The sequence below is a fragment of the Scyliorhinus torazame genome, chromosome 1 (genome assembly GCF_047496885.1).
Source record: "Scyliorhinus torazame isolate Kashiwa2021f chromosome 1, sScyTor2.1, whole genome shotgun sequence".
Lineage (NCBI taxonomy): Eukaryota > Metazoa > Chordata > Chondrichthyes > Carcharhiniformes > Scyliorhinidae > Scyliorhinus > Scyliorhinus torazame.
Window position 1 is genome coordinate 99,258,169 of NC_092707.1, and position 26,772 is coordinate 99,284,940.

Below are 26,772 nucleotides of genomic sequence, written 5' to 3' on the forward strand. Positions count from 1 at the left end.
TTTTTAGGATAACAAGGTTAAGCTCTCTTGTGAAGATTTTCAAAAGTCTTCCAGCTGCTCCGGAGATGGCTGCTATTCTCACCTTGCTATGTTGATGGGGTGTTAATTGGATTCTGCTCTGGTGGAGGCCAGGTCATTTACATCTGCATGGGGCTATGACCATCCCATTGTCCTGCTTGCAGGCAGGCCCCCTGTGTATTCCCGTGCCCCTTTGTCTGTGTTTTGATCTTATCTCGTTGTCTGGCTCCTTCTTCCTTGTAGCTCCTAGGGGGGGGTTTGTAAATACCTATGCCCCTACTCAGCTCAGCGGACCAAGCCTGCTGGGAAATCTGGTTACGTTCTCTTGGCTGAAAAGTCAGTTTACAGTCTCTGGGTTTTATTCTTGGGCAGTCCAAAAAGGGCCGAATTGCCCGAATACCTTACAGTAATCTGCATGTTGGATTGGAGCATGCGATTGTGTGCATGATATTTGAGAGAGGCATGTTAGGTTTCAAGTTGTGTTGTTTTTATTTGTAAATAAATGAAGTGGTAAAAGGTGGCAAATATCAATGACAGCAGGGTGTTGCGGAGATTGTGAGGCTGGCGGTGGCATATTGGTGCTGAAAAGGACAATGTCAGGAGTGGGATTTGAACCCACGCCCCTAGAAAGGGACCAGAAATCACCAGGCTTAAACGAGGCAAGGAAACACACTCCTTGAGTCTGGCGCCTTAGACCACTCGGCCATCCAGACAAGTTGCGGCTGTGTCCACAGCTTTTGCACTGTGTGCTGCTTATTCTGTACTCGAACTGGCCTGGAGCACACCCATTTCATTTGTGCACAATCAGGCCACAACCATCAATACATCACACCTGTTTCAACAGGCAGTGGCAAACATTCACCCTTCCCGCACCATAAACAATTTTCAGGCACGCTGCATCTGTACGCCAAGAACATTTTACATCATTTTCAAAAACATCTCACTCACTTTTCCATCGACAGCTTCAACAAACCCAAGCAACGCAGCTGCCATCCAAAACACACCACAATCCAAACATCTTTCCCAATTCACATTTTACACTCTCATTCCCAGACCTTTCTTTCATTCTCAACACATTCACGCGAGACATCTGTGAAGCCTGCTCCCCACACAATGGGGAATGAATTTAGTTGTCATTGTTCACAAGATGTCACATTCTTGGACATTGTTGATCCATTGCATCTGTTGGTCCATTGCAGCATGGTGCGCCATGGGATAGAAAGGTGGAGTGGTTGAAAGCAATGTGGAATGCTGCAGCGAGGTGGGAACAATGCTTTGCTAAATGCGCTGCCTGTGAAATGTAATCTGCATGTTGGATTGGAGCATGCGATTGTGTGCATGATATTTGAGAGAGGCATGTTAGGTTTCAAGTTGTGTTGTTTTTATTTGTAAATAAATGAAGTGGTAAAAGGTGGCAAATATCAATGACAGCAGGGTGTTGCGGAGATTGTGAGGCTGGCGGTGGCATATTGGTGCTGAAAAGGACAATGTCAGGAGTGGGATTTGAACCCACGCCCCTAGAAAGGGACCAGAAATCACCAGGCTTAAACAAGGCAAGGAAACACACTCCTTGAGTCTGGCGCCTTACACCACTCGGACATCCTGACAAGTTGCTGCTGTGTCCACAGCTTTTGCACTGTGTGCTGCTTATTCTGTACTCGAACTGGCCTGGAGCACACCCATTTCATTTGTGCACAATCAGGCCACAACCATCAATACATCACACCTGTTTCAACAGGCAGTGGCAAACATTCACCCTTCCCGCACCATAAACAATTTTCAGGCACGCTGCATCTGTACGCCAAGAACATTTTACATCATTTTCAAAAACATCTCACTCACTTTTCCATCGACTGCTTCAACAAACCCAAGCAACGCAGCTGCCATCCAAAACACACCACAATCCAAACATCTTTCCCAATTCACATTTTACACTCTCATTCCCAGACCTTTCTTTCATTCTCAACACATTCACGCGAGACATCTGTCAAGCCTGCTCCCCACACAATGGGGAATGAATTTAGTTGTCATTGTTCACAAGATGTCACATTCTTGGACATTGTTGATCCATTGCATCTGTTGGTCCATTGGAGCATGGTGCGCCATGGGATAGAAAGGTGGAGTGGTTGAAAGCAATGTGGAATGCTGCAGCGAGGTGGGAACAATGCTTTGCTAAGTCCTCATCTTGCCGGGTGTAAACTGTGGCTAGTGGCATTCGACTGAATATTTTGCCTTGAAAGTCCCAACATTCATGGGCCACAATTCTGGCTAATCTGTGCCTCTGATATGGGAGTGACTTGAAATGTCAGCATCTCTGGCTACCTTGCAAGGAATCGCCAAAGTAAGGCAGTTGAATTCAGTTGTGTTTGTTCACAAGATGTCGCATTCTTGGACACTGTTGGCCCATTGCTGAGAAGCAGCAGTGTGCGCAATGGGATTGAAAGGTAGATTGGTGGAAAGCAATAAGGAATGCAAGGTGGGAACAATGTTCTTTGCTGCCTGTGTAATGTAATCTGCATGTTTGAGCGCAGCAGTGTGATTGGATGCATCATGTTTGAGAGAGGCATGTTAGTTTTCAATCTTTGTATGTGAATGATACGGTTTGCATTGTTGATTTGCAAATAACGTTGAAGTCGGAAAAGGCGAATGTCAGGAGTGGGATTTGCACCCACGACCCTTGAAAGGGACCAGAAATCATCAAGTCCTCAACGGCTGCTTAAGTCTGGCGCCTTAGACCACTCGGCCATCCTGACAACTTATTTGTGCAGCTGCTGTTTTCCACTGTGTGCTACGTATTCTGCATTCTAGCTGGCCTGGAGCACACCCAATCCATTTTTGCACAAACAACCACAACCATTAATTCAGCGCAACGGATTGAAGTGGCGGTGTCGATCATTCTCCTTTGCTGCACCGCAAACAATCTTCAGCCACACACCTTTCTTTGATTCCCAAGACATTAACGTGTTATATCTGCAAAGCCCGCTCGTCACACAATGAACAGCATTTCTTCATCCTGGACATTGAAAGAGGTGAACATGCACCCGTGGCCGGTGGCATTGATTGAACCATTTCCACCTGATATTCCCAACCTTCAAAGGCATCAATTCTGGATAATCTGTGCCTGTGATAAGTGAATCTCTTGAAATCTCCAGAGTGCATCTCTGGTGTCCTTGCAAAGAATTGCCAAGTTAGGCATGAATTTAGTTGTCATTGTTCACAAGATGTCACATTCTTGGACATTGTTGATCCATTGCATCTGTTGGTCCATTGCAGCATGGTGCGCCATGGGATAGAAAGGTGGAGTGGTTGAAAGCAATGTGGAATGCTGCAGCGAGGTGGGAACAATGCTTTGCTAAATGCGCTGCCTGTGAAATGTAATCTGCATGTTGGATTGGAGCATGCGATTGTGTGCATGATATTTGAGAGAGGCATGTTAGGTTTCAAGTTGTGTTGTTTTTATTTGTAAATAAATGAAGTGGTAAAAGGTGGCAAATATCAATGACAGCAGGGTGTTGCGGAGATTGTGAGGCTGGCGGTGGCATATTGGTGCTGAAAAGGACAATGTCAGGAGGGGGATTTGAACCCACGCCCCTAGAAAGGGACCAGAAATCACCAGGCTTAAACGAGGCAAGGAAACACACTCCTTGAGTCTGGCGCCTTAGACCACTCGGCCATCCTGACAAGTTGCTGCTGTGTCCACAGCTTTTGCACTGTGTGCTGCTTATTCTGTACTCGAACTGGCCTGGAGCACACCCATTTCATTTGTGCACAATCAGGCCACAACCATCAATACATCACACCTGTTTCAACAGGCAGTGGCAAACATTCACCCTTCCCGCACCATAAACAATTTTCAGGCACGCTGCATCTGTACGCCAAGAACATTTTACATCATTTTCAAAAACATCTCACTCACTTTTCCATCGACAGCTTCAACAAACCCAAGCAACGCAGCTGCCATCCAAAACACACCACAATCCAAGCATCTTTCCCAATTCACATTTTACACTCTCATTCCCAGACCTTTCTTTCATTCTCAACACATTCACGCGAGACATCTGTCAAGCCTGCTCCCCACACAATGAACAGCATGTCCTCATCTTGCCGGGTGTAAACTGTGGCTAGTGGCATTCGTCTGAATATTTTGCCTTGAAAGTCCCAACATTCATGGGCCACAATTCTGGCTAATCTGTGCCTCTGATATGGGAGTGACTTGAAATGTCAGCATCTCTGGCTACCTTGCAAGGAATCGCCAAAGTAAGGCAGTTGAATTCAGTTGTGTTTGTTCACAAGATGTCGCATTCTTCAACGGACACTGTTGGCCCGTTGCTGAGAAGCAGCAGTGTGCGCAATGGGATTGAAAGGTAGATTGGTGGAAAGCAATAAGGAATGCAAGGTGGGAACAATGTTCTTTGCTGCCTGTGTAATGTACTCTGCATGTTTGAGCGCAGCAGTGTGATTGGGTGCAGAATGTTTGAGAGAGGCATGTTAGTTTTTAATCTTTGTATGTGAATGATACGGTTTGCATTATTGATTTGCAAATAACGTTGAAGTCGGAAAAGGCGAATGTCAGGAGTGGGATTTGAACCCACGACCCTCGAAAGGGACCAGAAATCATCAAGTCCTTAACGGCTGTTTAAGTCTGGCGCCTTAGACCACGCGGCCATCCTGACAACTTATTTGTGCAGCTGCTGTTTTCCACTGTGTGCTACGTATTCTCCATTCTCGCTGGCCTGGAGCACACCCAATCCATTTTTGCACAAACAACCACAACCATTAATTCAGCGCAACGGATTGAAGTGGCGGTGTCGATCATTCTCCTTTGCTGCACCGCAAACAATCTTCAGCCACACACCTTTCTTTGATTCCCAAGACATTAACGTGTTATATCTGCAAAGCCCGCTCGTCACACAATGAACAGCATTTCTTCATCCTGGACATTGAAAGAGGTGAACATGCACCCGTGGCCGGTGGCATTGATCGAACCATTTCCACCTGATATTCCCAACCTTCAAAGGCATCAATTCTGGATAATCTGTGCCTGTGATAAGTGAATCTCTTGAAATCTCCAGAGTGCATCTCTGGTGTCCTTGCAAAGAATTGCCAAGTTAGGCATGAATTTAGTTGTCATTGTTCACAAGATGTCACATTCTTGGACATTGTTGATCCATTGCATCTGTTGGTCCATTGCAGCATGGTGCGCAATGGGATAGAAAGGTGGAGTGGTTGAAAGCAATGTGGAATGCTGCAGCGAGGTGGGAACAATGCTTTGCTAAGTGCGCTGCCTGTGAAATGTAATCTGCATGTTGGATTGGAGCATGCGATTGTGTGCATGATATTTGTAAGAGGCATGTTAGGTTTCAAGTTGTGTTGTTTTTATTTGTAAATAAATGAAGTGGTAAAAGGTGGCCAATGTCAATAGGGTGTTGCGGAGATTGTGAGGCTGGCGGTGGCATATTGGTGCTGAAAAGGACAATGTCAGGAGTGGGATTTGAACCCACGCCCCTAGAAAGGGACCAGAAATCACCAGGCTTAAACGAGGCAAGGAAACACACTCCTTGAGTCTGGCGCCTTAGACCACTCGGCCATCCTGACAAGTTGCTGCTGTTTCCACAGCTTTTGCACTGTGTGCTGCTTATTCTGTACTCGAATTGGCCTGGAGCACACCCATTTCATTTGTGCACAATCAGGCCACAACCATCAATACATCACACCCGTTTCAACAGGCAGTGGCAAACATTCACCCTTCCCGCACCATAAACAATTTTCAGGCACGCTGCATCTGTACGCCAAGAACATTTTACATCATTTTCAAAAACATCTCACTCACTTTTCCATCGACTGCTTCAACAAACCCAAGCAACGCAGCTGCCATCCAAAACACACCACAATCCAAGCATCTTTCCCAATTCACATTTTACACTCTCATTCCCAGACCTTTCTTTCATTCTCAATACATTCACGCGAGACATCTGTGAAGCCTGCTCCCCACACAATCAACAGCATGTCCTCATCTTGCCGGGTGTAAACTGTGGCTCGTGGCATTCGTCTGAATATTTTGCCTTGAAAGTCCCAACATTCATGGGCCACAATTCTGGCTAATCTGTGCCTCTGATATGGGAGTGACTTGAAATGTCAGCATCTCTGGCTACCTTGCAAGGAATCGCCAAAGTAAGGCAGTTGAATTCAGTTGTGTTTGTTCACAAGATGTCGCATTCTTGGACACTGTTGGCCCGTTGCTGAGAAGCAGCAGTGTGCGCAATGGGATTGATAGGTAGATTGGTGGAAAGCAATAAGGAATGCAAGGTGGGAACAATGTTCTTTGCTGCCTGTGTAATGTACTCTGCATGTTTGAGCGCAGCAGTGTGATTGGATGCAGAATGTTTGAGAGAGGCATGTTAGTTTTCAATCTTTGTATGTGAATGATACGGTTTGCATTGTTGATTTGCAAATAACGTTGAAGTCGGAAAAGGTGTATGTCAGGAGTGGGATTTGAACCCACGACCCTTGAAAGGGACCAGAAATCATCAAGTCCTCAACGGCTGCTTAAGTCTGGCGCCTTAGACCACTCAGCCATCCTGACAACTTATTTGTGCAGCTGCTGTTTTCCACTGTGTGCTACGTATTCTCCATTCTCGCTGGCCTGGAGCACACCCAATCCATTTTTGCACAAACAACCACAACCATTAATTCAGCGCAACGGTTTGAAGTGGCGGTGTCGATCATTCTCCTTTGCTGCACCGCAAACAATCTTCAGCCACACACCTTTCTTTGATTCCCAAGACATTAACGTGTTATATCTGCAAAGCCCGCTCGTCACACAATGAACAGCATTTCTTCATCCTGGACATTGAAAGAGGTGAACATGCACCCGTGGCCGGTGGCATTGATCGAACCATTTCCACCTGATATTCCCAACCTTCAAAGGCATCAATTCTGGATAATCTGTGCCTGTGATAAGTGAATCTCTTGAAATCTCCAGAGTGCATCTCTGGTGTTCTTGCAAAGAATTGCCAAGTTAGGCATGAATTTAGTTGTCATTGTTCACAAGATGTCACATTCTTGGACATTGTTGATCCATTGCATCTGTTGGTCCATTGCAGCATGGTGCGCAATGGGATAGAAAGGTGGAGTGGTTGAAAGCAATGTGGAATGCTGCAGCGAGGTGGGAACAATGCTTTGCTAAGTGCGCTGCCTGTGAAATGTAATCTGCATGTTGGATTGGAGCATGCGATTGTGTGCATGATATTTGAGAGAGGCATGTTAGGTTTCAAGTTGTGTTGTTTTTATTTGTAAATAAATGAAGTGGTAAAAGGTGGCAAATATCAATGACAGCAGGGTGTTGCGGAGATTGTGAGGCTGGCGGTGGCATATTGGTGCTGAAAAGGACAATGTCAGGAGGGGGATTTGAACCCACGCCCCTAGAAAGGGACCAGAAATCACCAGGCTTAAACGAGGCAAGGAAACACACTCTTTAAGTCTGGCGCCTTAGACCACTCGGCCATCCTGACAAGTTGCTGCTGTTTCCACAGCTTTTGCACTGTGTGCTGCTTATTCTGTACTCGAACTGGCCTGGAGCACACCCATTTCATTTGTGCACAATCAGGCCACAACCATCAATACATCACACCTGTTTCAACAGGCAGTGGCAAACATTCACCCGTCCCGCACCATAAACAATTTTCAGGCACGCTGCATCTGTACGCCAAGAACATTTTACATCATTTTCAAAAACATCTCACTCACTTTTCCATCGACAGCTTCAACAAACCCAAGCAACGCAGCTGCCATCCAAAACACACCACAATCCAAGCATCTTTCCCAATTCACATTTTACACTCTCATTCCCAGACCTTTCTTTCATTCTCAACACATTCACGCGAGACATCTGTGAAGCCTGCTCCCCACACAATGAACAGCATGTCCTCATCTTGCCGGGTGTAAACTGTGGCTAGTGGCATTCGTCTGAATATTTTGCATTGAAAGTCCCAACATTCATGGGCCACAATTCTGGCTAATCTGTGCCTCTGACATGGGAGTGACTTGAAATGTCAGCATCTCTGGCTACCTTGCAAGGAATCGCCAAAGTAAGGCAGTTGAATTCAGTTGTGTTTGTTCACAAGATGTCGTATTCTTGGACACTGTTGGCCCGTTGCTGAGAAGCAGCAGTGTGCGCAATGGGATTGAAAGGTAGATTGGTGGAAAGCAATAAGGAATGCAAGGTGTGAACAATGTTCTTTGCTGCCTGTGTAATGTACTCTGCATGTTTGAGCGCAGCAGTGTGATTGGGTGCAGAATGTTTGAGAGAGGCATGTTAGTTTTTAATCTTTGTATGTGAATGATACGGTTTGCATTATTGATTTGCAAATAACGTTGAAGTCGGAAAAGGCGAATGTCAGGAGTGGGGTTTGAACCCACGACCCTCGAAAGGGACCAGAAATCATCAAGTCCTTAACGGCTGTTTAAGTCTGGCGCCTTAGACCACGCGGCCATCCTGACAACTTATTTGTGCAGCTGCTGTTTTCCACTGTGTGCTACGTATTCTCCATTCTCGCTGGCCTGGAGCACACCCAATCCATTTTTGCACAAACAACCACAACCATTAATTCAGCGCAACGGATTGAAGTGGCGGTGTCGATCATTCTCCTTTGCTGCACCGCAAACAATCTTTAGCCACACACCTTTCTTTGATTCCCAAGACATTAACGTGTTATATCTGCAAAGCCCGCTCGTCACACAATGAACAGCATTTCTTCATCCTGGACATTGAAAGAGGTGAACATGCACCCGTGGCCGGTGGCATTGATCGAACCATTTCCACCTGATATTCCCAACCTTCAAAGGCATCAATTCTGGATAATCTGTGCCTGTGATAAGTGAATCTCTTGAAATCTCCAGAGTGCATCTCTGGTGTCCTTGCAAAGAATTGCCAAGTTAGGCATGAATTTAGTTGTCATTGTTCACAAGATGTCACATTCTTGGACATTGTTGATCCATTGCATCTGTTGGTCCATTGCAGCATGGTGCGCAATGGGATAGAAAGGTGGAGTGGTTGAAAGCAATGTGGAATGCTGCAGCGAGGTGGGAACAATGCTTTGCTAAGTGCGCTGCCTGTGAAATGTAATCTGCATGTTGGATTGGAGCATGCGATTGTGTGCATGATATTTGAGAGAGGCATGTTAGGTTTCAAGTTGTGTTGTTTTTATTTGTAAATAAATGAAGTGGTAAAAGGTGGCAAATATCAATGACAGCAGGGTGTTGCGGAGATTGTGAGGCTGGCGGTGGCATATTGGTGCTGAAAAGGACAATGTCAGGAGTGGGATTTGAACCCACGCCCCTAGAAAGGGACCAGAAATCACCAGGCTTAAACGAGGCAAGGAAACACACTCTTTGAGTCTGGCGCCTTAGACCACTCGGCCATCCTGACAAGTTGTTGCTGTTTCCCCAGCTTTTGCACTGTGTGCTGCTTATTCTGTACTCGAACTGGCCTGGAGCACACCCATTTCATTTGTGCACAATCAGGCCACAACCATCAATACATCACACCCGTTTCAACAGGCAGTGGCAAACATTCACCCTTCCCGCACCATAAACAATTTTCAGGCACGCTGCATCTGTACGCCAAGAACATTTTACATCATTTTCAAAAACATCTCACTCACTTTTCCATCGACAGCTTCAACAAACCCAAGCAACGCAGCTGCCATCCAAAACACACCACAATCCAAGCATCTTTCCCAATTCACATTTTACACTCTCATTCCCAGACCTTTCTTTCATTCTCAACACATTCACGCGAGACATCTGTGAAGCCTGCTCCCCACACAATGAACAGCATGTCCTCATCTTGCCGGGTGTAAACTGTGGCTAGTGGCATTTGTCTGAATATTTTGCCTTGAAAGTCCCAACATTCATGGGCCACAATTCTGGCTAATCTGTGCCTCTGATATGGGAGTGACTTGAAATGTCAGCATCTCTGGCTACCTTGCAAGGAATCGCCAAAGTAAGGCAGTTGAATTCAGTTGCGTTTGTTCACAAGATGTCGCATTCTTGGACACTGTTGGCCCGTTGCTGAGAAGCAGCAGTGTGCGCAATGGGATTGAAAGGTAGATTGGTGGAAAGCAATAAGGAATGCAAGGTGGGAACAATGTTCTTTGCTGCCTGTGTAATGTACTCTGCATGTTTGAGCGCAGCAGTGTGATTGGGTGCAGAATGTTTGAGAGAGGCATGTTAGTTTTCAATCTTTGTATGTGAATGATACGGTTTGCATTGTTGATTTGCAAATAACGTTGAAGTCGGAAAAGGTGTATGTCAGGAGTGGGATTTGAACCCACGACCCTCGAAAGGGACCAGAAATCATCAAGTCCTCAACGGCTGCTTAAGTCTGGCGCCTTAGACCACTCGGCCATCCTGACAACTTATTTGTGCAGCTGCTGTTTTCCACTGTGTGCTACGTATTCTCCATTCTCGCTGGCCTGGCGCACACCCAATCCATTTTTGCACAAACAACCACAACCATTAATTCAGCGCAACGGATTGAAGTGGCGGTGTCGATCATTCTCCTTTGCTGCACCGCAAACAATCTTCAGCCACACACCTTTCTTTGATTCCCAAGACATTAACGTGTTATATCTGCAAAGCCCGCTCGTCACACAATGAACAGCATTTCTTCATCCTGGACATTGAAAGAGGTGAACATGCACCCGTGGCCGGTGGCATTGATCGAACCATTTCCACCTGATATTCCCAACCTTCAAAGGCATCAATTCTGGATAATCTGTGCCTGTGATAAGTGAATCTCTTGAAATCTCCAGAGTGCATCTCTGGTGTCCTTGCAAAGAATTGCCAAGTTAGGCATGAATTTAGTTGTCATTGTTCACAAGATGTCACATTCTTGGACATTGTTGATCCATTGCATATGTTGGTCCATTGCAGCATGGTGCGCCATGGGATAGAAAGGTGGAGTGGTTGAAAGCAATGTGGAATGCTGCAGCGAGGTGGGAACAATGCTTTGCTAAATGCGCTGCCTGTGAAATGTAATCTGCATGTTGGATTGGAGCATGCGATTGTGTGCATGATATTTGAGAGAGGCATGTTAGGTTTCAAGTTGTGTTGTTTTTATTTGTAAATAAATGAAGTGGTAAAAGGTGGCAAATATCAATGACAGCAGGGTGTTGCGGAGATTGTGAGGCTGGCGGTGGCATATTGGTGCTGAAAAGGACAATGTCAGGAGTGGGATTTGAACCCACGCCCCTTGAAAGGGACCAGAAATCACCAGGCTTAAACGAGGCAAGGAAACACACTCCTTGAGTCTGGCGCCTTAGACCACTCGGCCATCCTGACAAGTTGCTGCTGTGTCCACAGCTTTTGCACTGTGTGCTGCTTATTCTGTACTCGAATTGGCCTGGAGCACACCCATTTCATTTGTGCACAATCAGGCCACAACCATCAATACATCACACCCGTTTCAACAGGCAGTGGCAAACATTCACCCTTCCCGCACCATAAACAATTTTCAGGCACGCTGCATCTGTACGCCAAGAACATTTTACATCATTTTCAAAAACATCTCACTCACTTTTCCATCGACAGCTTCAACAAACCCAAGCAACGCAGCTGCCATCCAAAACACACCACAATCCAAGCATCTTTCCCAATTCACATTTTACACTCTCATTCCCAGACCTTTCTTTCATTCTCAACACATTCACGCGAGACATCTGTGAAGCCTGCTCCCCACACAATGAACAGCATGTCCTCATCTTGCCGGGTGTAAACTGTGGCTAGTGGCATTTGTCTGAATATTTTGCCTTGAAAGTCCCAACATTCATGGGCCACAATTCTGGCTAATCTGTGCCTCTGATATGGGAGTGACTTGAAATGTCAGCATCTCTGGCTACCTTGCAAGGAATCGCCAAAGTAAGGCAGTTGAATTCAGTTGTGTTTGTTCACAAGATGTCGCATTCTTGGACACTGTTGGACCGTTGCTGAGAAGCAGCAGTGTGCGCAATGGGATTGAAAGGTAGATTGGTGGAAAGCAATAAGGAATGCAAGGTGGGAACAATGTTCTTTGCTGCCTGTGTAATGTACTCTGCATGTTTGAGCGCAGCAGTGTGATTGGGTGCAGAATGTTTGAGAGAGGCATGTTAGTTTTCAATCTTTGTATGTGAATGATACGGTTTGCATTGTTGTAAGGTGTTCGGGCAATTCGGCCTTTTTGGAACTGCCCAAGAATAAAAACTCAGAGACTGTAAACTGACTTTTCAGCCAAGAGAACGGAACCAGTTTTCCCAGCAGGCTTGGTCCGCTGAGCTGAGTAGGGACATAAGTACATAAGTATTTACAAACCCCCCCCCTAGGAGCTACAAGGAAGAAGGAGCCAGACAACGAGATAAGATCAAAACACAGACAAAGGGGCACGGGAATACACAGGGGGCCTGCCTGCAAGCAGGACAATGGGATGGTCATAGCCCCATGCAAATGTAAATGACCTGGCCTCCACCAGAGCAGAATCCAATTAACACCCCATCAACATAGCAAGGTGAGAATAGCAGCCATCTCCGGAGCAGCTGGAAGACACTGAAATTCTTCACAAGAGAGCTTAACCTCGTTATCCTAGAAAACAGACTGTCTGGGTTCAGTATATTGCGCTGGAAAAGCCCCTTGAAGATAAGCGGTAGAAAAAACCAAGTTGGAGGCGGACCTGGGGGAGGTACTCCAATCTTGACAGAAGCTACCGGCAGAAACTCACTGGGAGAAGGGGGCGGAGTCAGCGCCAAATTCAAATCGCGGACGGAAGGAAAAAACCAAGTTGGAGGCGGACCTGGGGGAGGTACTCCAATCTTGACAGAAGCTACCGGCAGAAACTCACTGGAAGGAGGGGGCGGAGTCGGCGCCAAATTCAAATCGCGCAGGTCTGCCTAGCTGGAAGGAGCGGACCTGCGAGGAATACCCGGAAACAAACAGCTCTGACCGGCTCAAAGGGGGCGGGACCAGCGGGAACTTTAAACCTTACCTTTTCAATGCAAAAGGGGCTGGCCGAACACAGGACAAAGCCAGGTAAAACAATATAAAAGGGGCTGTGTTTCGATTGAGGGTCGCTTGGTTCTTGGCTCGACCTCTGCACCCCTGACTTGACCTCTGCAGCCTGTGACCGTAAGTACCCTGCAGCAGCTTGCGAAACTCCCTTGACTTTAATAGTGGTTGAGGCTTTGGGGAAGGGAACTTGTTTTGTGTCTTGTGCTATTGCTAAAACTGTGTAATCATAAGAATTTTCGTTGTGTCCGTTATAGTACTTTCTGAATAGACTTAGTTTGTGTTAGAGTTTAAGATTTTATTATATTTTCTTCTGTTGATGATTTTGACCTGGGTTTTGCAATAAACCTTGATTTGCTGATAATTGGAGTCGTTTAAATTCTTCAATCTTTCACCAGCGATCTCTGACCAAGTCATTGTTAAAATATTCCTCACCTTAATTCCGGGTTCAAGAATCAAGGGTCATCTTGAGCGATTCACTCAGGACAGACTGCTGGTTAGGTAATAAACAGCAGTGTCCTATTCTCTCTCTTGGGAAAGCTACTCTAGCGAAGTAGGAACCGGGTGGGTGTTGCACCACTGGCAAGAGAGAGAATCACCTGGGTATTGGTAGGGGTCTGGAGATCTGTGTGATATAAGCCTCAGGCTGCCGGTTAGGAATAAACGGCAGGCTTGATTCAGTGCTCTCTTCAGTGGAAGTGTCCCAGTGCGACATCCCCTGGCCTCTGAAGTTTCAGTGCCAGCTGGAGAGAGACATACACAGATACTCAAACCCCAGATATCGGCCCAGTAGTGGAGTAGCAGAGATGGCACCCTCTACAATGGCGACCGCGGCAGGACCCCGGTGGTTTGGAGTATGTGACTTGGCAGAGGGGGTGAGGGAACGAAGTAAAATGGAGGAGAGAATCTCCTCGTATTTGTGGCAAAAGGTCAACCTCACCAAACCTTGGGTCTCAGAACTAATCAATGCGGAGCAACCGGTAATGGCAGCGGCTGCATGGACAGAAAGTAAGGCGCACAAAAAGCACTTGGAGAAGGCAGTTTGGCTGGTTTGCCTGTCTCAGCAGGTAGTCAAAACAGAGCAAAGGATCGAAGAGTTAGAGCAGGAGGCTAGCGCAGCGGAACGACTGCGGGAGGAAGTGGCAGAAATGAAACAGGAAAGCGAGTCTAACCGGTGTGAGAAGGACTATCTCCACTGCCAGATAGTGGAGGGTAAAGAAAAGGAACGGAGGCTCCAGGGACTCTATGCTCGGAGTACAGAGCAGTGTAGGAAGCTGGAGGGGAAGTTCCGGGACATCCAGGCAGCGTACCGAGTGGCTCGCGAGGAAGTAGGGGACTGTGCCCATGGGCCGTGCCAGGCACGAATAACGGAGTTGGAGGAGACCTTGTCCAAGTTCAGGGGACAGATACACCTGGTAGGTCCAGGGGGGTTCCCTAGGGGCAAGGTGCTCCTCGCAGCGGATGATTCCCCAAAGGCCAAGGGGAATAGACCGCCTCCTGAGGCACCGGGATTGTGTCCGGGTCGGCAGGGGGGGATCGGACTGCACGTTCAGGAGCAAGTCCAAGGGGGGTCGGCAGGGTACCCCCAGCTGGCGGCGTGTCCGCCTGGTTTCGTATGTGGGTCCCCATGGGATGGGGACAGACCGCTGCCTGGGATGCCGGTGATGGGGCCGGGTCAGCAGGTAGGGTTTGGACCGCCCGGTCAGGGGCAGGTCCAAGGGGGGTCAGTGGTGTATCCCCAGATAGCGGCGTCTCCTATATGGGTAGTTAGCCCGGGGACAGGGGGGCTACCCAACGGGGCAGGAGAGCTGGACAGTGGGGAGGAGGAGCAGGAACCCCAGGTAGGGCAGATGTGCCCTGTCAGACAAAGAAGGTATGGTCCCCCGGCGGGGCTGGCGAATAGGGGACCGGTTGAGGGCGACATTATCATTCCTCATGGGGCATCCGCGCTCAGGGGGATGGTGGCCCACGTTGCCAGGCTAACTCCAAAAGGGGATCCGTCGCTTCATTTTATGGAGGTGGAACAGGCAGCCAGCATCAATGACTGCGACGAAGGGGAGCAAATAAGGATGCTCCTGATGACCCTAGATGCACAGCTATGCAGGACAGTGACCTCTGGGAATGGGGGAAGACCTGACACATGGGCGGCAGCACAGACTGCTGTTCTGGAGGCGATGGGCTTGAATCTGGGGAGCCCTTTCATGAGGGTGGGGGAAACCAAGCAGCAACCAGGGGAATCTCCCACCATGTTCGCAGACAGACTGTGGACTGTCTATATGGAGGCATGCGGGGTTCCCGGGGATAGACGGAATTTAGGGGAAAGAACCGCCCACTGGCTGAAGACCCTAGTTGCCAACTGTCTCCCTCACGTTAGGGCAAAGGCCGAACACTGGTTCGACCCGCAGAGTCCGGACCTTAATGAGGAAGAGGTCCTTAGGAAACTTACCCTCGCATATCGTAATGGGGAGAGGGGTGAGGACAAGCCCCTTAAGGGTAGGGTGCATGAAATCGCGCCAGCAGCCCCTAAGAGAGAGTGGAAGCATGAGGGCACCCGGACCTCCGACAAGAGACCGGTATGCTACGGGTGTGGAAAGACCGGGCATTTCAAGAGGGAGTGTGAGAACCCTAGCAAGCAGGAGAGGGCTCCCGCAGTAGAGAGTCAGACCCCGGCGGCAGGAGCAGCTGCCCCGGGAACCATCGAGATAAGTAAAATTTTAGCCCTTTTGCAAGGCTCAGGACAGGTGGCAATGGCAACGGGTCAGGGCCTGCCCGCACCCACACCACAAGAACCCGTATGACTACCCAGGGAGCAGCCTCAGGAAAAAGGGAGCGCAGGGGTAGTTCTAGCCCCAGACCCTGGTCCGGTCCAGGTGCAGGGTCCCATTCTGGAGGCTGCCTCAGCGGCTATTTGCAGTTTAAATCCCTTAAGGTGGGACCCATGCGAACGCCACATCAGTCAATTTAAATTGTTCCACCCCATAAAGGCAAGAAAGAGCAAGGTGGGGGGAAGACGGGGGGTGGTAGTGGAGAAACCCCCCGTAGAATTAACGACGGTGGGGGAGGTCCCTGACTCCACGATCACACACCCGGTGACAAGGTGCTGTCCCGAAGGGGCAGTCCCAAAGAGACCGACGGTGCTGCAAGCACCCAGCCCAGGGACAGTAACGATTCCCAAGCCCTTACCTGTGGGTCAGGTGGCCTGCCTTAGTATAGAGGCTAAGGAGGCGGAGGAAGTGGAGGTATCACCTTGGGTTTGGGAACCAGTCAGGGGACGAAGGAGCAATCGGGTCTCCAAGCCCCCTCTAAGATGGTCCCCATCACACCTCCCTAGAACCCGGTCCCGCAGTAAGGGGGCCCGAGTAGAAGGGAACGCTGAGGGATCCCCGAACCCTGTTGGGGAAGGAGAGGCAAGGGGCAGCCCGAACCCCCGGGAGGGGACGGTCTGGCCCGAGCCGTTGGACCAAACAGGTGAACTGCCCCAGTTTAGCGGGGCACAGTTTTAATTTGGCCACCCGGAGACGGGTGGCATTGTATATAGCATTCCCCCCCTGTTAGTTCTAATTAGTGTGTAGTGGTGTGTGAATTATTTAGGATCGTGGGAACACAGAAGCGCCTAGTGCAATGGTAAAGTGATGAAGCAGCAGGCACTAGGACCCTGGTGCAGCCGGGCTGTGGACACAGAATCACAGACAGGCTGCGGCAACTTCAAAGCGGGAGCTGCTGCTGCCGCTGGATAGAACCCATGCACTTTAAGGTAGGTAGTTCTGTGGAGGCAAGGATGTGTTTTGTTTTTTACAGATGGGGCACCCGACGATGTGGAGTTTGATGATCTTGGCGATGGTGGGACCGGGAGAACTCCGCAGAGGCGAGACAGAAGAGTCCTTCGACTGACCGGGTTAGGGTGACTGAGGGCAGGCGGGTGTGTTTAACCTGTGAGGGGGACGTTCCTTTGGGGAGATGGTGGTGGCCCAGGAAGCTGAGGCTGGACATGAGGGATCGGTCCTCGGACTGGGAACGCCTGGACACCAACACCTACCGGACCATCACGGGGTCACCGGGTAGGATCACCGTTTGCTGGGATAAGTGGTGGGCTTCTGACCAGGGCATTTATTTGTGTTCATGGGGATCTACCAAGGCATGTCCACAAGGGGCACTAATCACTTTTGTAAGGTGATGGCAGAACCCAGGGAACGGGATGAATTGACCGCACTGGGGAGGGATGTGTAACGCCCAGGGAAGGGATGACTGTAAAAACTACCGAACTGCTGGTTCAGGTAAAGCGACCCCTGCCCACAGCCCAACCAATCGACCCTCACAACTGTCCGATCACCACCAGGGGGGCCTGAGAATGGTTTAGTGTTTGCCCCCACAAAGAAAATGTTGTACAGGGGGTACATTATGCTGTCGCCTCAGTTGGACTAAACCCCTCAGCTGCAGGTATCGACGATGGAGGAAAAATGAAGAGCCTTCATCGGGTCCTGGGGAAGACGCGGAGTGCAGCCCACAAAAGAAAAGTCGTAGTGTAATAAACAGAGTCACATGTAAATATTTGTATGGATCGCGGGTTTCAGTTATTTGATTGTGATATATGTACAGGGACCCTTACGTTTGGGGTTCCGGTGAAATGTGTATATGTTACTGTGTGTTTAAATTAGATATGGTCTTGTCTTTCCCTTTCATTGAAACCAGGGGTAGCCTAGATTAAGGGAACTGTCTTGGGAATTGTAATTTCGCATGTTGTTGGGGGGGGGGCCTACGGTCCACACAAGAGGAAATGTTTGCCCTTCACCTGTGTCAATACGGTCCAAGCAGGTAGGGACGTATCGAAGGGGCATCTGTAAGGTGTTCGGGCAATTCGGCCTTTTTGGAACTGCCCAAGAATAAAAACTCAGAGACTGTAAACTGACTTTTCAGCCAAGAGAACGGAACCAGTTTTCCCAGCAGGCTTGGTCCGCTGAGCTGAGTAGGGACATAAGTACATAAGTATTTACAAACCCCCCCCCTAGGAGCTACAAGGAAGAAGGAGCCAGACAACGAGATAAGATCAAAACACAGACAAAGGGGCACGGGAATACACAGGGGGCCTGCCTGCAAGCAGGACAATGGGATGGTCATAGCCCCATGCAAATGTAAATGACCTGGCCTCCACCAGAGCAGAATCCAATTAACACCTCATCAACATAGCAAGGTGAGAATAGCAGCCATCTCCGGAGCAGCTGGAAGACACTGAAATTCTTCACAAGAGAGCTTAACCTCGTTATCCTAGAAAACAGACTGTCTGGGTTCAGTATATTGCGCTGGAAAAGCCCCTTGAAGATAAGCGGTAGAAAAAACCAAGTTGGAGGCGGACCTGGGGGAGGTACTCCAATCTTGACAGAAGCTACCGGCAGAAACTCACTGGGAGAAGGGGGCGGAGTCAGCGCCAAATTCAAATCGCGGACGGTAGGAAAAAACCAAGTTGGAGGCGGACCTGGGGGAGGTACTCCAATCTTGACAGAAGCTACCGGCAGAAACTCACTGGAAGGAGGGGGCGGAGTCGGCGCCAAATTCAAATCGCGCAGGTCTGCCTAGCTGGAAGGAGCGGACCTGCGAGGAATACCCGGAAACAAACAGCTCTGACCGGCTCAAAGGGGGCGGGACCAGCGGGAACTTTAAACCTTACCTTTTCAATGCAAAAGGGGCTGGCCGAACACAGGACAAAGCCAGGTAAAACAATATAAAAGGGGCTGTGTTTCGATTGAGGGTCGCTTGGTTCTTGGCTCGACCTCTGCACCCCTGACTTGACCTCTGCAGCCTGTGACCGTAAGTACCCTGCAGCAGCTTGCGAAACTCCCTTGACTTTAATAGTGGTTGAGGCTTTGGGGAAGGGAACTTGTTTTGTGTCTTGTGCTATTGCTAAAACTGTGTAATCATAAGAATTTTCGTTGTGTCCGTTATAGTACTTTCTGAATAGACTTAGTTTGTGTTAGAGTTTAAGATTTTATTATATTTTCTTCTGTTGATGATTTTGACCTGGGTTTTGCAATAAACCTTGATTTGCTGATAATTGGAGTCGTTTAAATTCTTCAATCTTTCACCAGCGATCTCTGACCAAGTCATTGTTAAAATATTCCTCACCTTAATTCCGGGTTCAAGAATCAAGGGTCATCTTGAGCGATTCACTCAGGACAGGCTGCTGGTTAGGTAATAAACAGCAGTGTCCTATTCTCTCTCTTGGGAAAGCTACTCCAGCGAAGTAGGAACCGGGTGGGTGTTGCACCACCGGCAAGAGAGAGAATCACCTGGGTATTGGTAGGGGTCTGGAGATCTGTGTGATATAAGCCTCAGGCTGCCGGTTAGGAATAAACGGCAGGCTTGATTCAGTGCTCTCTTCAGTGGAAGTGTCCCAGTGCGACATCCCCTGGCCTCTGAAGTTTCAGTGCCAGCTGGAGAGAGACATACACAGATACTCAAACCCCAGATATCGGCCCAGTAGTGGAGTAGCAGAGATGGCACCCTCTACATTGTTGATTTGCAAATAACGTTGAAGTCGGAAAAGGCGAATGTCAGGAGTGGGATTTGCACCCACGACCCTTGAAAGGGACCAGAAATCATCAAGTCCTCAACGGCTGCTTAAGTCTGGCGCCTTAGACCACGCGGCCATCCTGACAACTTATTTGTGCAGCTGCTGTTTTCCCCTGTGTGCTACGTATTCTGCATTCTCGCTGGCCTGGAGCACACCCAATCCATTTTTGCACAAACAACCACAACCATTAATTCAGCGCAACGGATTGAAGTGGCGGTGTCGATCATTCTCCTTTGCTGCACCGCAAACAATCTTCAGCCACACACCTTTCTTTGATTCCCAAGACATTAACGTGTTATATCTGCAAAGCCCGCTCGTCACACAATGAACAGCATTTCTTCATCCTGGACATTGAAAGAGGTGAACATGCACCCGTGGCCGGTGGCATTGATCGAACCATTTCCACCTGATATTCCCAACCTTCAAAGGCATCAATTCTGGATAATCTGTGCCTGTGATAAGTGAATCTCTTGAAATCTCCAGAGTGCATCTCTGGTGTTCTTGCAAAGAATTGCCAAGTTAGGCATGAATTTAGTTGTCATTGTTCACAAGATGTCACATTCTTGGACATTGTTGATCCATTGCATCTGTTGGTCCATTGCAGCATGGTGCGCAATGGGATAGAAAGGTGGAGTGGTTGAAAGCAATGTGGAATGCTGCAGCGAGGTGGGAACAATGCTTTGCTAAATGCGCTGCCTGTGAAATGTAATCTGCATGTTGGATTGGAGCATGCGATTGTGTGCATGATATTTGAGAGAGGCATGTTAGGTTTCAAGTTGTGTTGTTTTTATTTGTAAATAAATGAAGTGGTAAAAGGTGGCAAATATCAATGACAGCAGGGTGTTGCGGAGATTGTGAGGCTGGCGGTGGCATATTGGTGCTGAAAAGGACAATGTCAGGAGTGGGATTGGAACCCACGCCCCTAGAAAGGGACCAGAAATCACCAGGCTTAAACGAGGCAAGGAAACACACTCCTTGAGTCTGGCGCCTTAGACCACTCGGCCATCCTGACAAGTTGCTGCTGTTTCCACAGCTTTTGCACTGTGTGCTGCTTATTCTGTACTCGAACTGGCCTGGAGCACACCCATTTCATTTGTGCACAATCAGGCCACAACCATCAATACATCACACCTGTTTCAACAGGCAGTGGCAAACATTCACCCTTCCCGCACCATAAACAATTTTCAGGCACGCTGCATCTGTACGCCAAGAACATTTTACATCATTTTCAAAAACATCTCACTCACTTTTCCATCGACAGCTTCAACAAACCCAAGCAACGCAGCTGCCATCCAAAACACACCACAATCCAAGCATCTTTCCCAATTCACATTTTACACTCTCATTCCCAGACCTTTCTTTCATTCTCAACACATTCACGCGAGACATCTGTGAAGCCTGCTCCCCACACAATGAACAGCATGTCCTCATCTTGCCGGGTGTAAACTGTGGCTAGTGGCATTCGTCTGAATATTTTGCCTTGAAAGTCCCAACATTCATGGGCCACAATTCTGGCTAATCTGTGCCTCTGATATGGGAGTGACTTGAAATGTCAGCATCTCTGGCTACCTTGCAAGGAATCGCCAAAGTAAGGCAGTTGAATTCAGTTGTGTTTGTTCACAAGATGTCGCATTCTTCAACGGACACTGTTGGCCCGTTGCTGAGAAGCAGCAGTGTGCGCAATGGGATTGAAAGGTAGATTGGTGGAAAGCAATAAGGAATGCAAGGTGGGAACAATGTTCTTTGCTGCCTGTGTAATGAAATCTGCATGTTTGAGCGCAGCAGTGTGATTGGGTGCAGAATGTTTGAGAGAGGCATGTTAGTTTTCAATCTTTGTATGTGAATGATACGGTTTGCATTGTTGATTTGCAAATAACGTTGAAGTCGGAAAAGGTGTATGTCAGGAGTGGGATTTGAACCCACGACCCTTGAAAGGGACCAGAAATCATCAAGTCCTCAACGGCTGCTTAAGTCTGGCGCCTTAGACCACTCGGCCATCCTGACAACTTATTTGTGCAGCTGCTGTTTTCCACTGTGTGCTACGTATTCTCCATTCTCGCTGGCCTGGAGCACACCCAATCCATTTTTGCACAAACAACCACAACCATTAATTCAGCGCAACGGATTGAAGTGGCGGTGTCGATCATTCTCCTTTGCTGCACCGCAAACAATCTTCAGCCACACACCTTTCTTTGATTCCCAAGACATTAACGTGTTATATCTGCAAAGCCCGCTCGTCACACAATGAACAGCATTTCTTCATCCTGGACATTGAAAGAGGTGAACATGCACCCGTGGCCGGTGGCATTGATCGAACCATTTCCACCTGATATTCCCAACCTTCAAAGGCATCAATTCTGGATAATCTGTGCCTGTGATAAGTGAATCTCTTGAAATCTCCAGAGTGCATCTCTGGTGTTCTTGCAAAGAATTGCCAAGTTAGGCATGAATTTAGTTGTCATTGTTCACAAGATGTCACATTCTTGGACATTGTTGATCCATTGCATCTGTTGGTCCATTGCAGCATGGTGCGCAATGGGATAGAAAGGTGGAGTGGTTGAAAGCAATGTGGAATGCTGCAGCGAGGTGGGAACAATGCTTTGCTAAGTGCGCTGCCTGTGAAATGTAATCTGCATGTTGGATTGGAGCATGCGATTGTGTGCATGATATTTGAGAGAGGCATGTTAGGTTTCAAGTTGTGTTGTTTTTATTTGTAAATAAATGAAGTGGTAAAAGGTGGCAAATATCAATGACAGCAGGGTGTTGCGGAGATTGTGAGGCTGGCGGTGGCATATTGGTGCTGAAAAGGACAATGTCAGGAGTGGGATTTGAACCCACGCCCCTAGAAAGGGACCAGAAATCACCAGGCTTAAACGAGGCAAGGAAACACACTCCTTGAGTCTGGCGCCTTAGACCACTCGGCCATCCTGACAAGTTGCTGCTGTTTCCACAGCTTTTGCACTGTGTGCTGCTTATTCTGTACTCGAACTGGCCTGGAGCACACCCATTTCATTTGTGCACAATCAGGCCACAACCATCAATACATCACACCTGTTTCAACAGGCAGTGGCAAACATTCACCCTTCCCGCACCATAAACAATTTTCAGGCACGCTGCATCTGTACGCCAAGAACATTTTACATCATTTTCAAAAACATCTCACTCACTTTTCCATCGACAGCTTCAACAAACCCAAGCAACGCAGCTGCCATCCAAAACACACCACAATCCAAGCATCTTTCCCAATTCACATTTTACACTCTCATTCCCAGACCTTTCTTTCATTCTCAACACATTCACGCGAGACATCTGTGAAGCCTGCTCCCCACACAATGAACAGCATGTCCTCATCTTGCCGGGTGTAAACTGTGGCTAGTGGCATTCGTCTGAATATTTTGCCTTGAAAGTCCCAACATTCATGGGCCACAATTCTGGCTAATCTGTGCCTCTGATATGGGAGTGACTTGAAATGTCAGCATCTCTGGCTACCTTGCAAGGAATCGCCAAAGTAAGGCAGTTGAATTCAGTTGTGTTTGTTCACAAGATGTCGCATTCTTCAACGGACACTGTTGGCCCGTTGCTGAGAAGCAGCAGTGTGCGCAATGGGATTGAAAGGTAGATTGGTGGAAAGCAACAAGGAATGCAAGGTGGGAACAATGTTCTTTGCTGCCTGTGTAATGTAATCTGCATGTTTGAGCGCAGATTGGGTGCAGAATGTTTGAGAGAGGCATGTTAGTTTTCAATCTTTGTATGTGAATGATACGGTTTGCATTGTTGATTTGCAAATAACGTTGAAGTCGGAAAAGGTGTATGTCAGGAGTGGGATTTGAACCCACGACCCTTGAAAGGGACCAGAAATCATCAAGTCCTCAACGGCTGCTTAAGTCTGGCGCCTTAGACCACTCGGCCATCCTGACAACTTTTTTGTGCAGCTGCTGTTTTCCACTGTGTGCTACGTATTCTCCATTCTCGCTGGCCTGGAGCACACCCAATCCATTTTTGCACAAACAACCACAACCATTAATTCAGCGCAACGGATTGAAGTGGCGGTGTCGATCATTCTCCTTTGCTGCACCGCAAACAATCTTCAGCCACACACCTTTCTTTGATTCCCAAGACATTAACGTGTTATATCTGCAAAGCCCGCTCGTCACACAATGAACAGCATTTCTTCATCCTGGACATTGAAAGAGGTGAACATGCACCCGTGGCCGGTGGCATTGATCGAACCATTTCCACCTGATATTCCCAACCTTCAAAGGCATCAATTCTGGATAATCTGTGCCTGTGATAAGTGAATCTCTTGAAATCTCCAGAGTGCATCTCTGGTGTTCTTGCAAAGAATTGCCAAGTTAGGCATGAATTTAGTTGTCATTGTTCACAAGATGTCACATTCTTGGACATTGTTGATCCATTGCATCTGTTGGTCCATTGCAGCATGGTGCGCAATGGGATAGAAAGGTGGAGTGGTTGAAAGCAATGTGGAATGCTGCAGCGAGGTGGGAACAATGCTTTGCTAAGTGCGCTGCCTGTGAAATGTAATCTGCATGTTGGATTGGAGCATGCGATTGTGTGCATGATATTTGAGAGAGGCATGTTAGGTTTCAAGTTGTGTTGTTTTTATTTGTAAATAAATGAAGTGGTAAAAGGTGGCAAATATCAATGACAGCAGGGTGTTGCGGAGATTGTGAGGCTGGCGGTGGCATATTGGTGCTGAAAAGGACAATGTCAGGAGTGGGATTTGAACCCACGCCCCTAGAAAGGGACCAGAAATCACCAGGCTTAAACGAGGCAAGGAAACACACTCCTTGAGTCTGGCGCCTTAGACCACTCGGCCATCCTGACAAATTGCTGCTGTTTCCGCAGCTTTTGCACTGTGTGCTGCTTATTCTGTACTCGAACTGGCCTGGAGCACACCCATTTCATTTGTGCACAATCAGGCCACAACCATCAATACATCACACCCGTTTCAACAGGCAGTGGCAAACATTCACCCTTCCCGCACCATAAACAATTTTCAGGCACGCTGCATCTGTACGCCAAGAACATATTACATCATTTTCAAAAACATCTCACTCACTTTTCCATCGACAGCTTCAACAAACCCAAGCAACGCAGCTGCCATCCAAAACACACCACAATCCAAGCATCTTTCCCAATTCACATTTTACACTCTCATTCCCAGACCTTTCTTTCATTCTCAACACATTCACGCGAGACATCTGTGAAGCCTGCTCCCCACACAATGAACAGCATGTCCTCATCTTGCCGGGTGTAAACTGTGGCTAGTGGCATTCGTCTGAATATTTTGCCTTGAAAGTCCCAACATTCATGGGCCACAATTCTGGCTAATCTGTGCCTCTGACATGGGAGTGACTTGAAATGTCAGCATCTCTGGCTACCTTGCAAGGAATCGCCAAAGTAAGGCAGTTGAATTCAGTTGTGTTTGTTCACAAGATGTCGTATTCTTGGACACTGTTGGCCCGTTGCTGAGAAGCAGCAGTGTGCGCAATGGGATTGAAAGGTAGATTGGTGGAAAGCAATAAGGAATGCAAGGTGTGAACAATGTTCTTTGCTGCCTGTGTAATGTACTCTGCATGTTTGAGCGCAGCAGTGTGATTGGGTGCATCATGTTTGAGAGAGGCATGTTAGTTTTCAATCTTTGTATGTGAATGATACGGTTTGCATTGTTGATTTGCAAATAACGTTGAAGTCGGAAAAGGCGAATGTCAGGAGTGGGATTTGCACCCACAACCCTTGAAAGGGACCAAAACATCAAGTCCTCAACGGCTGCTTAAGTCTGGCGCCTTAGACCACTCGGCCATCCTGACAACTTATTTGTGCAGCTGCTGTTTTCCACTGTGTGCTACGTATTCTGCATTCTAGCTGGCCTGGAGCACACCCAATCCATTTTTGCACAAACAACCACAACCATTAATTCAGCGCAACGGATTGAAGTGGCGGTGTCGATCATTCTCCTTTGCTGCACCGCAAACAATCTTCAGCCACACACCTTTCTTTGATTCCCAAGACATTAACGTGTTATATCTGCAAAGCCCGCTCGTCACACAATGAACAGCATTTCTTCATCCTGGACATTGAAAGAGGTGAACATGCACCCGTGGCCGGTGGCATTGATCGAACCATTTCCACCTGATATTCCCAACCTTCAAAGGCATCAATTCTGGATAATCTGTGCCTGTGATAAGTGAATCTCTTGAAATCTCCAGAGTGCATCTCTGGTGTTCTTGCAAAGAATTGCCAAGTTAGGCATGAATCTAGTTGTCATTGTTCACAAGATGTCACATTCTTGGACATTGTTGATCCATTGCATCTGTTGGTCCATTGCAGCATGGTGCGCAATGGGATAGAAAGGTGGAGTGGTTGAAAGCAATGTGGAATGCTGCAGCGAGGTGGGAACAATGCTTTGCTAAGTGCGCTGCCTGTGAAATGTAATCTGCATGTTGGATTGGAGCATGCGATTGTGTGCATGATATTTGAGAGAGGCATGTTAGGTTTCAAGTTGTGTTGTTTTTATTTGTAAATAAATGAAGTGGTAAAAGGTGGCAAATATCAATGACAGCAGGGTGTTGCGGAGATTGTGAGGCTGGCGGTGGCATATTGGTGCTGAAAAGGACAATGTCAGGAGTGGGATTTGAACCCACGCCCCTAGAAAGGGACCAGAAATCACCAGGCTTAAACGAGGCAAGGAAACACACTCTTTGAGTCTGGCGCCTTAGACCACTCGGCCATCCTGACAAGTTGCTGCTGTTTCCCCAGCTTTTGCACTGTGTGCTGCTTATTCTGTACTCGAACTGGCCTGGAGCACACCCATTTCATTTGTGCACAATCAGGCCACAACCATCAATACATCACACCCGTTTCAACAGGCAGTGGCAAACATTCACCCTTCCCGCACCATAAACAATTTTCAGGCACGCTGCATCTGTACGCCAAGAACATTTTACATCATTTTCAAAAACATCTCACTCACTTTTCCATCGACAGCTTCAACAAACCCAAGCAACGCAGCTGCCATCCAAAACACACCACAATCCAAGCATCTTTCCCAATTCACATTTTACATTCTCATTCCCAGACCTTTCTTTCATTCTCAACACATTCACGCGAGACATCTGTGAAGCCTGCTCCCC

At 47.9% G+C, this 26,772-nt stretch overlaps 19 non-coding genes across 19 annotated transcripts; all 19 read right to left on the reverse strand.

Annotated features, from left to right (window-relative positions):
• Positions 1-612: 612 nt before the first annotated feature.
• Positions 613-731, reverse strand: trnal-caa (transfer RNA leucine (anticodon CAA)). The gene is made up of 2 exons: positions 694-731; positions 613-658 (listed from the first exon to the last, which is right to left on the reverse strand). It is a non-coding gene; the product is annotated as a tRNA-Leu (tRNA).
• A 775-nt stretch (positions 732-1,506) lies between these two features.
• On the reverse strand, positions 1,507-1,625 carry trnal-caa (transfer RNA leucine (anticodon CAA)). Its single transcript has 2 exons — positions 1,588-1,625; positions 1,507-1,552 (listed from the first exon to the last, which is right to left on the reverse strand). It is a non-coding gene; the product is annotated as a tRNA-Leu (tRNA).
• Positions 1,626-2,665: 1,040 nt separating this feature from the next.
• trnal-uaa (transfer RNA leucine (anticodon UAA)) lies at positions 2,666-2,771 on the reverse strand. The gene is made up of 2 exons: positions 2,734-2,771; positions 2,666-2,711 (listed from the first exon to the last, which is right to left on the reverse strand). It is a non-coding gene; the product is annotated as a tRNA-Leu (tRNA).
• An 809-nt stretch (positions 2,772-3,580) lies between these two features.
• trnal-caa (transfer RNA leucine (anticodon CAA)) lies at positions 3,581-3,699 on the reverse strand. The gene is made up of 2 exons: positions 3,662-3,699; positions 3,581-3,626 (listed from the first exon to the last, which is right to left on the reverse strand). It is a non-coding gene; the product is annotated as a tRNA-Leu (tRNA).
• An 886-nt stretch (positions 3,700-4,585) lies between these two features.
• On the reverse strand, positions 4,586-4,691 carry trnal-uaa (transfer RNA leucine (anticodon UAA)). Its single transcript has 2 exons — positions 4,654-4,691; positions 4,586-4,631 (listed from the first exon to the last, which is right to left on the reverse strand). It is a non-coding gene; the product is annotated as a tRNA-Leu (tRNA).
• Positions 4,692-5,494: 803 nt separating this feature from the next.
• Positions 5,495-5,613, reverse strand: trnal-caa (transfer RNA leucine (anticodon CAA)). Its single transcript has 2 exons — positions 5,576-5,613; positions 5,495-5,540 (listed from the first exon to the last, which is right to left on the reverse strand). It is a non-coding gene; the product is annotated as a tRNA-Leu (tRNA).
• Positions 5,614-6,495: 882 nt separating this feature from the next.
• On the reverse strand, positions 6,496-6,601 carry trnal-uaa (transfer RNA leucine (anticodon UAA)). The gene is made up of 2 exons: positions 6,564-6,601; positions 6,496-6,541 (listed from the first exon to the last, which is right to left on the reverse strand). It is a non-coding gene; the product is annotated as a tRNA-Leu (tRNA).
• Positions 6,602-7,410: 809 nt separating this feature from the next.
• trnal-uaa (transfer RNA leucine (anticodon UAA)) lies at positions 7,411-7,529 on the reverse strand. The gene is made up of 2 exons: positions 7,492-7,529; positions 7,411-7,456 (listed from the first exon to the last, which is right to left on the reverse strand). It is a non-coding gene; the product is annotated as a tRNA-Leu (tRNA).
• Positions 7,530-8,411: 882 nt separating this feature from the next.
• trnal-uaa (transfer RNA leucine (anticodon UAA)) lies at positions 8,412-8,517 on the reverse strand. The gene is made up of 2 exons: positions 8,480-8,517; positions 8,412-8,457 (listed from the first exon to the last, which is right to left on the reverse strand). It is a non-coding gene; the product is annotated as a tRNA-Leu (tRNA).
• Positions 8,518-9,326: 809 nt separating this feature from the next.
• Positions 9,327-9,445, reverse strand: trnal-caa (transfer RNA leucine (anticodon CAA)). The gene is made up of 2 exons: positions 9,408-9,445; positions 9,327-9,372 (listed from the first exon to the last, which is right to left on the reverse strand). It is a non-coding gene; the product is annotated as a tRNA-Leu (tRNA).
• An 882-nt stretch (positions 9,446-10,327) lies between these two features.
• trnal-uaa (transfer RNA leucine (anticodon UAA)) lies at positions 10,328-10,433 on the reverse strand. Its single transcript has 2 exons — positions 10,396-10,433; positions 10,328-10,373 (listed from the first exon to the last, which is right to left on the reverse strand). It is a non-coding gene; the product is annotated as a tRNA-Leu (tRNA).
• An 809-nt stretch (positions 10,434-11,242) lies between these two features.
• trnal-caa (transfer RNA leucine (anticodon CAA)) lies at positions 11,243-11,361 on the reverse strand. The gene is made up of 2 exons: positions 11,324-11,361; positions 11,243-11,288 (listed from the first exon to the last, which is right to left on the reverse strand). It is a non-coding gene; the product is annotated as a tRNA-Leu (tRNA).
• A 9,150-nt stretch (positions 11,362-20,511) lies between these two features.
• Positions 20,512-20,630, reverse strand: trnal-caa (transfer RNA leucine (anticodon CAA)). The gene is made up of 2 exons: positions 20,593-20,630; positions 20,512-20,557 (listed from the first exon to the last, which is right to left on the reverse strand). It is a non-coding gene; the product is annotated as a tRNA-Leu (tRNA).
• Positions 20,631-21,516: 886 nt separating this feature from the next.
• Positions 21,517-21,622, reverse strand: trnal-uaa (transfer RNA leucine (anticodon UAA)). The gene is made up of 2 exons: positions 21,585-21,622; positions 21,517-21,562 (listed from the first exon to the last, which is right to left on the reverse strand). It is a non-coding gene; the product is annotated as a tRNA-Leu (tRNA).
• An 809-nt stretch (positions 21,623-22,431) lies between these two features.
• trnal-caa (transfer RNA leucine (anticodon CAA)) lies at positions 22,432-22,550 on the reverse strand. Its single transcript has 2 exons — positions 22,513-22,550; positions 22,432-22,477 (listed from the first exon to the last, which is right to left on the reverse strand). It is a non-coding gene; the product is annotated as a tRNA-Leu (tRNA).
• An 879-nt stretch (positions 22,551-23,429) lies between these two features.
• trnal-uaa (transfer RNA leucine (anticodon UAA)) lies at positions 23,430-23,535 on the reverse strand. The gene is made up of 2 exons: positions 23,498-23,535; positions 23,430-23,475 (listed from the first exon to the last, which is right to left on the reverse strand). It is a non-coding gene; the product is annotated as a tRNA-Leu (tRNA).
• Positions 23,536-24,344: 809 nt separating this feature from the next.
• On the reverse strand, positions 24,345-24,463 carry trnal-caa (transfer RNA leucine (anticodon CAA)). The gene is made up of 2 exons: positions 24,426-24,463; positions 24,345-24,390 (listed from the first exon to the last, which is right to left on the reverse strand). It is a non-coding gene; the product is annotated as a tRNA-Leu (tRNA).
• Positions 24,464-25,345: 882 nt separating this feature from the next.
• trnal-uaa (transfer RNA leucine (anticodon UAA)) lies at positions 25,346-25,449 on the reverse strand. The gene is made up of 2 exons: positions 25,412-25,449; positions 25,346-25,391 (listed from the first exon to the last, which is right to left on the reverse strand). It is a non-coding gene; the product is annotated as a tRNA-Leu (tRNA).
• An 809-nt stretch (positions 25,450-26,258) lies between these two features.
• Positions 26,259-26,377, reverse strand: trnal-caa (transfer RNA leucine (anticodon CAA)). Its single transcript has 2 exons — positions 26,340-26,377; positions 26,259-26,304 (listed from the first exon to the last, which is right to left on the reverse strand). It is a non-coding gene; the product is annotated as a tRNA-Leu (tRNA).
• Between the last annotated feature and the right edge of the window lie 395 nt (positions 26,378-26,772).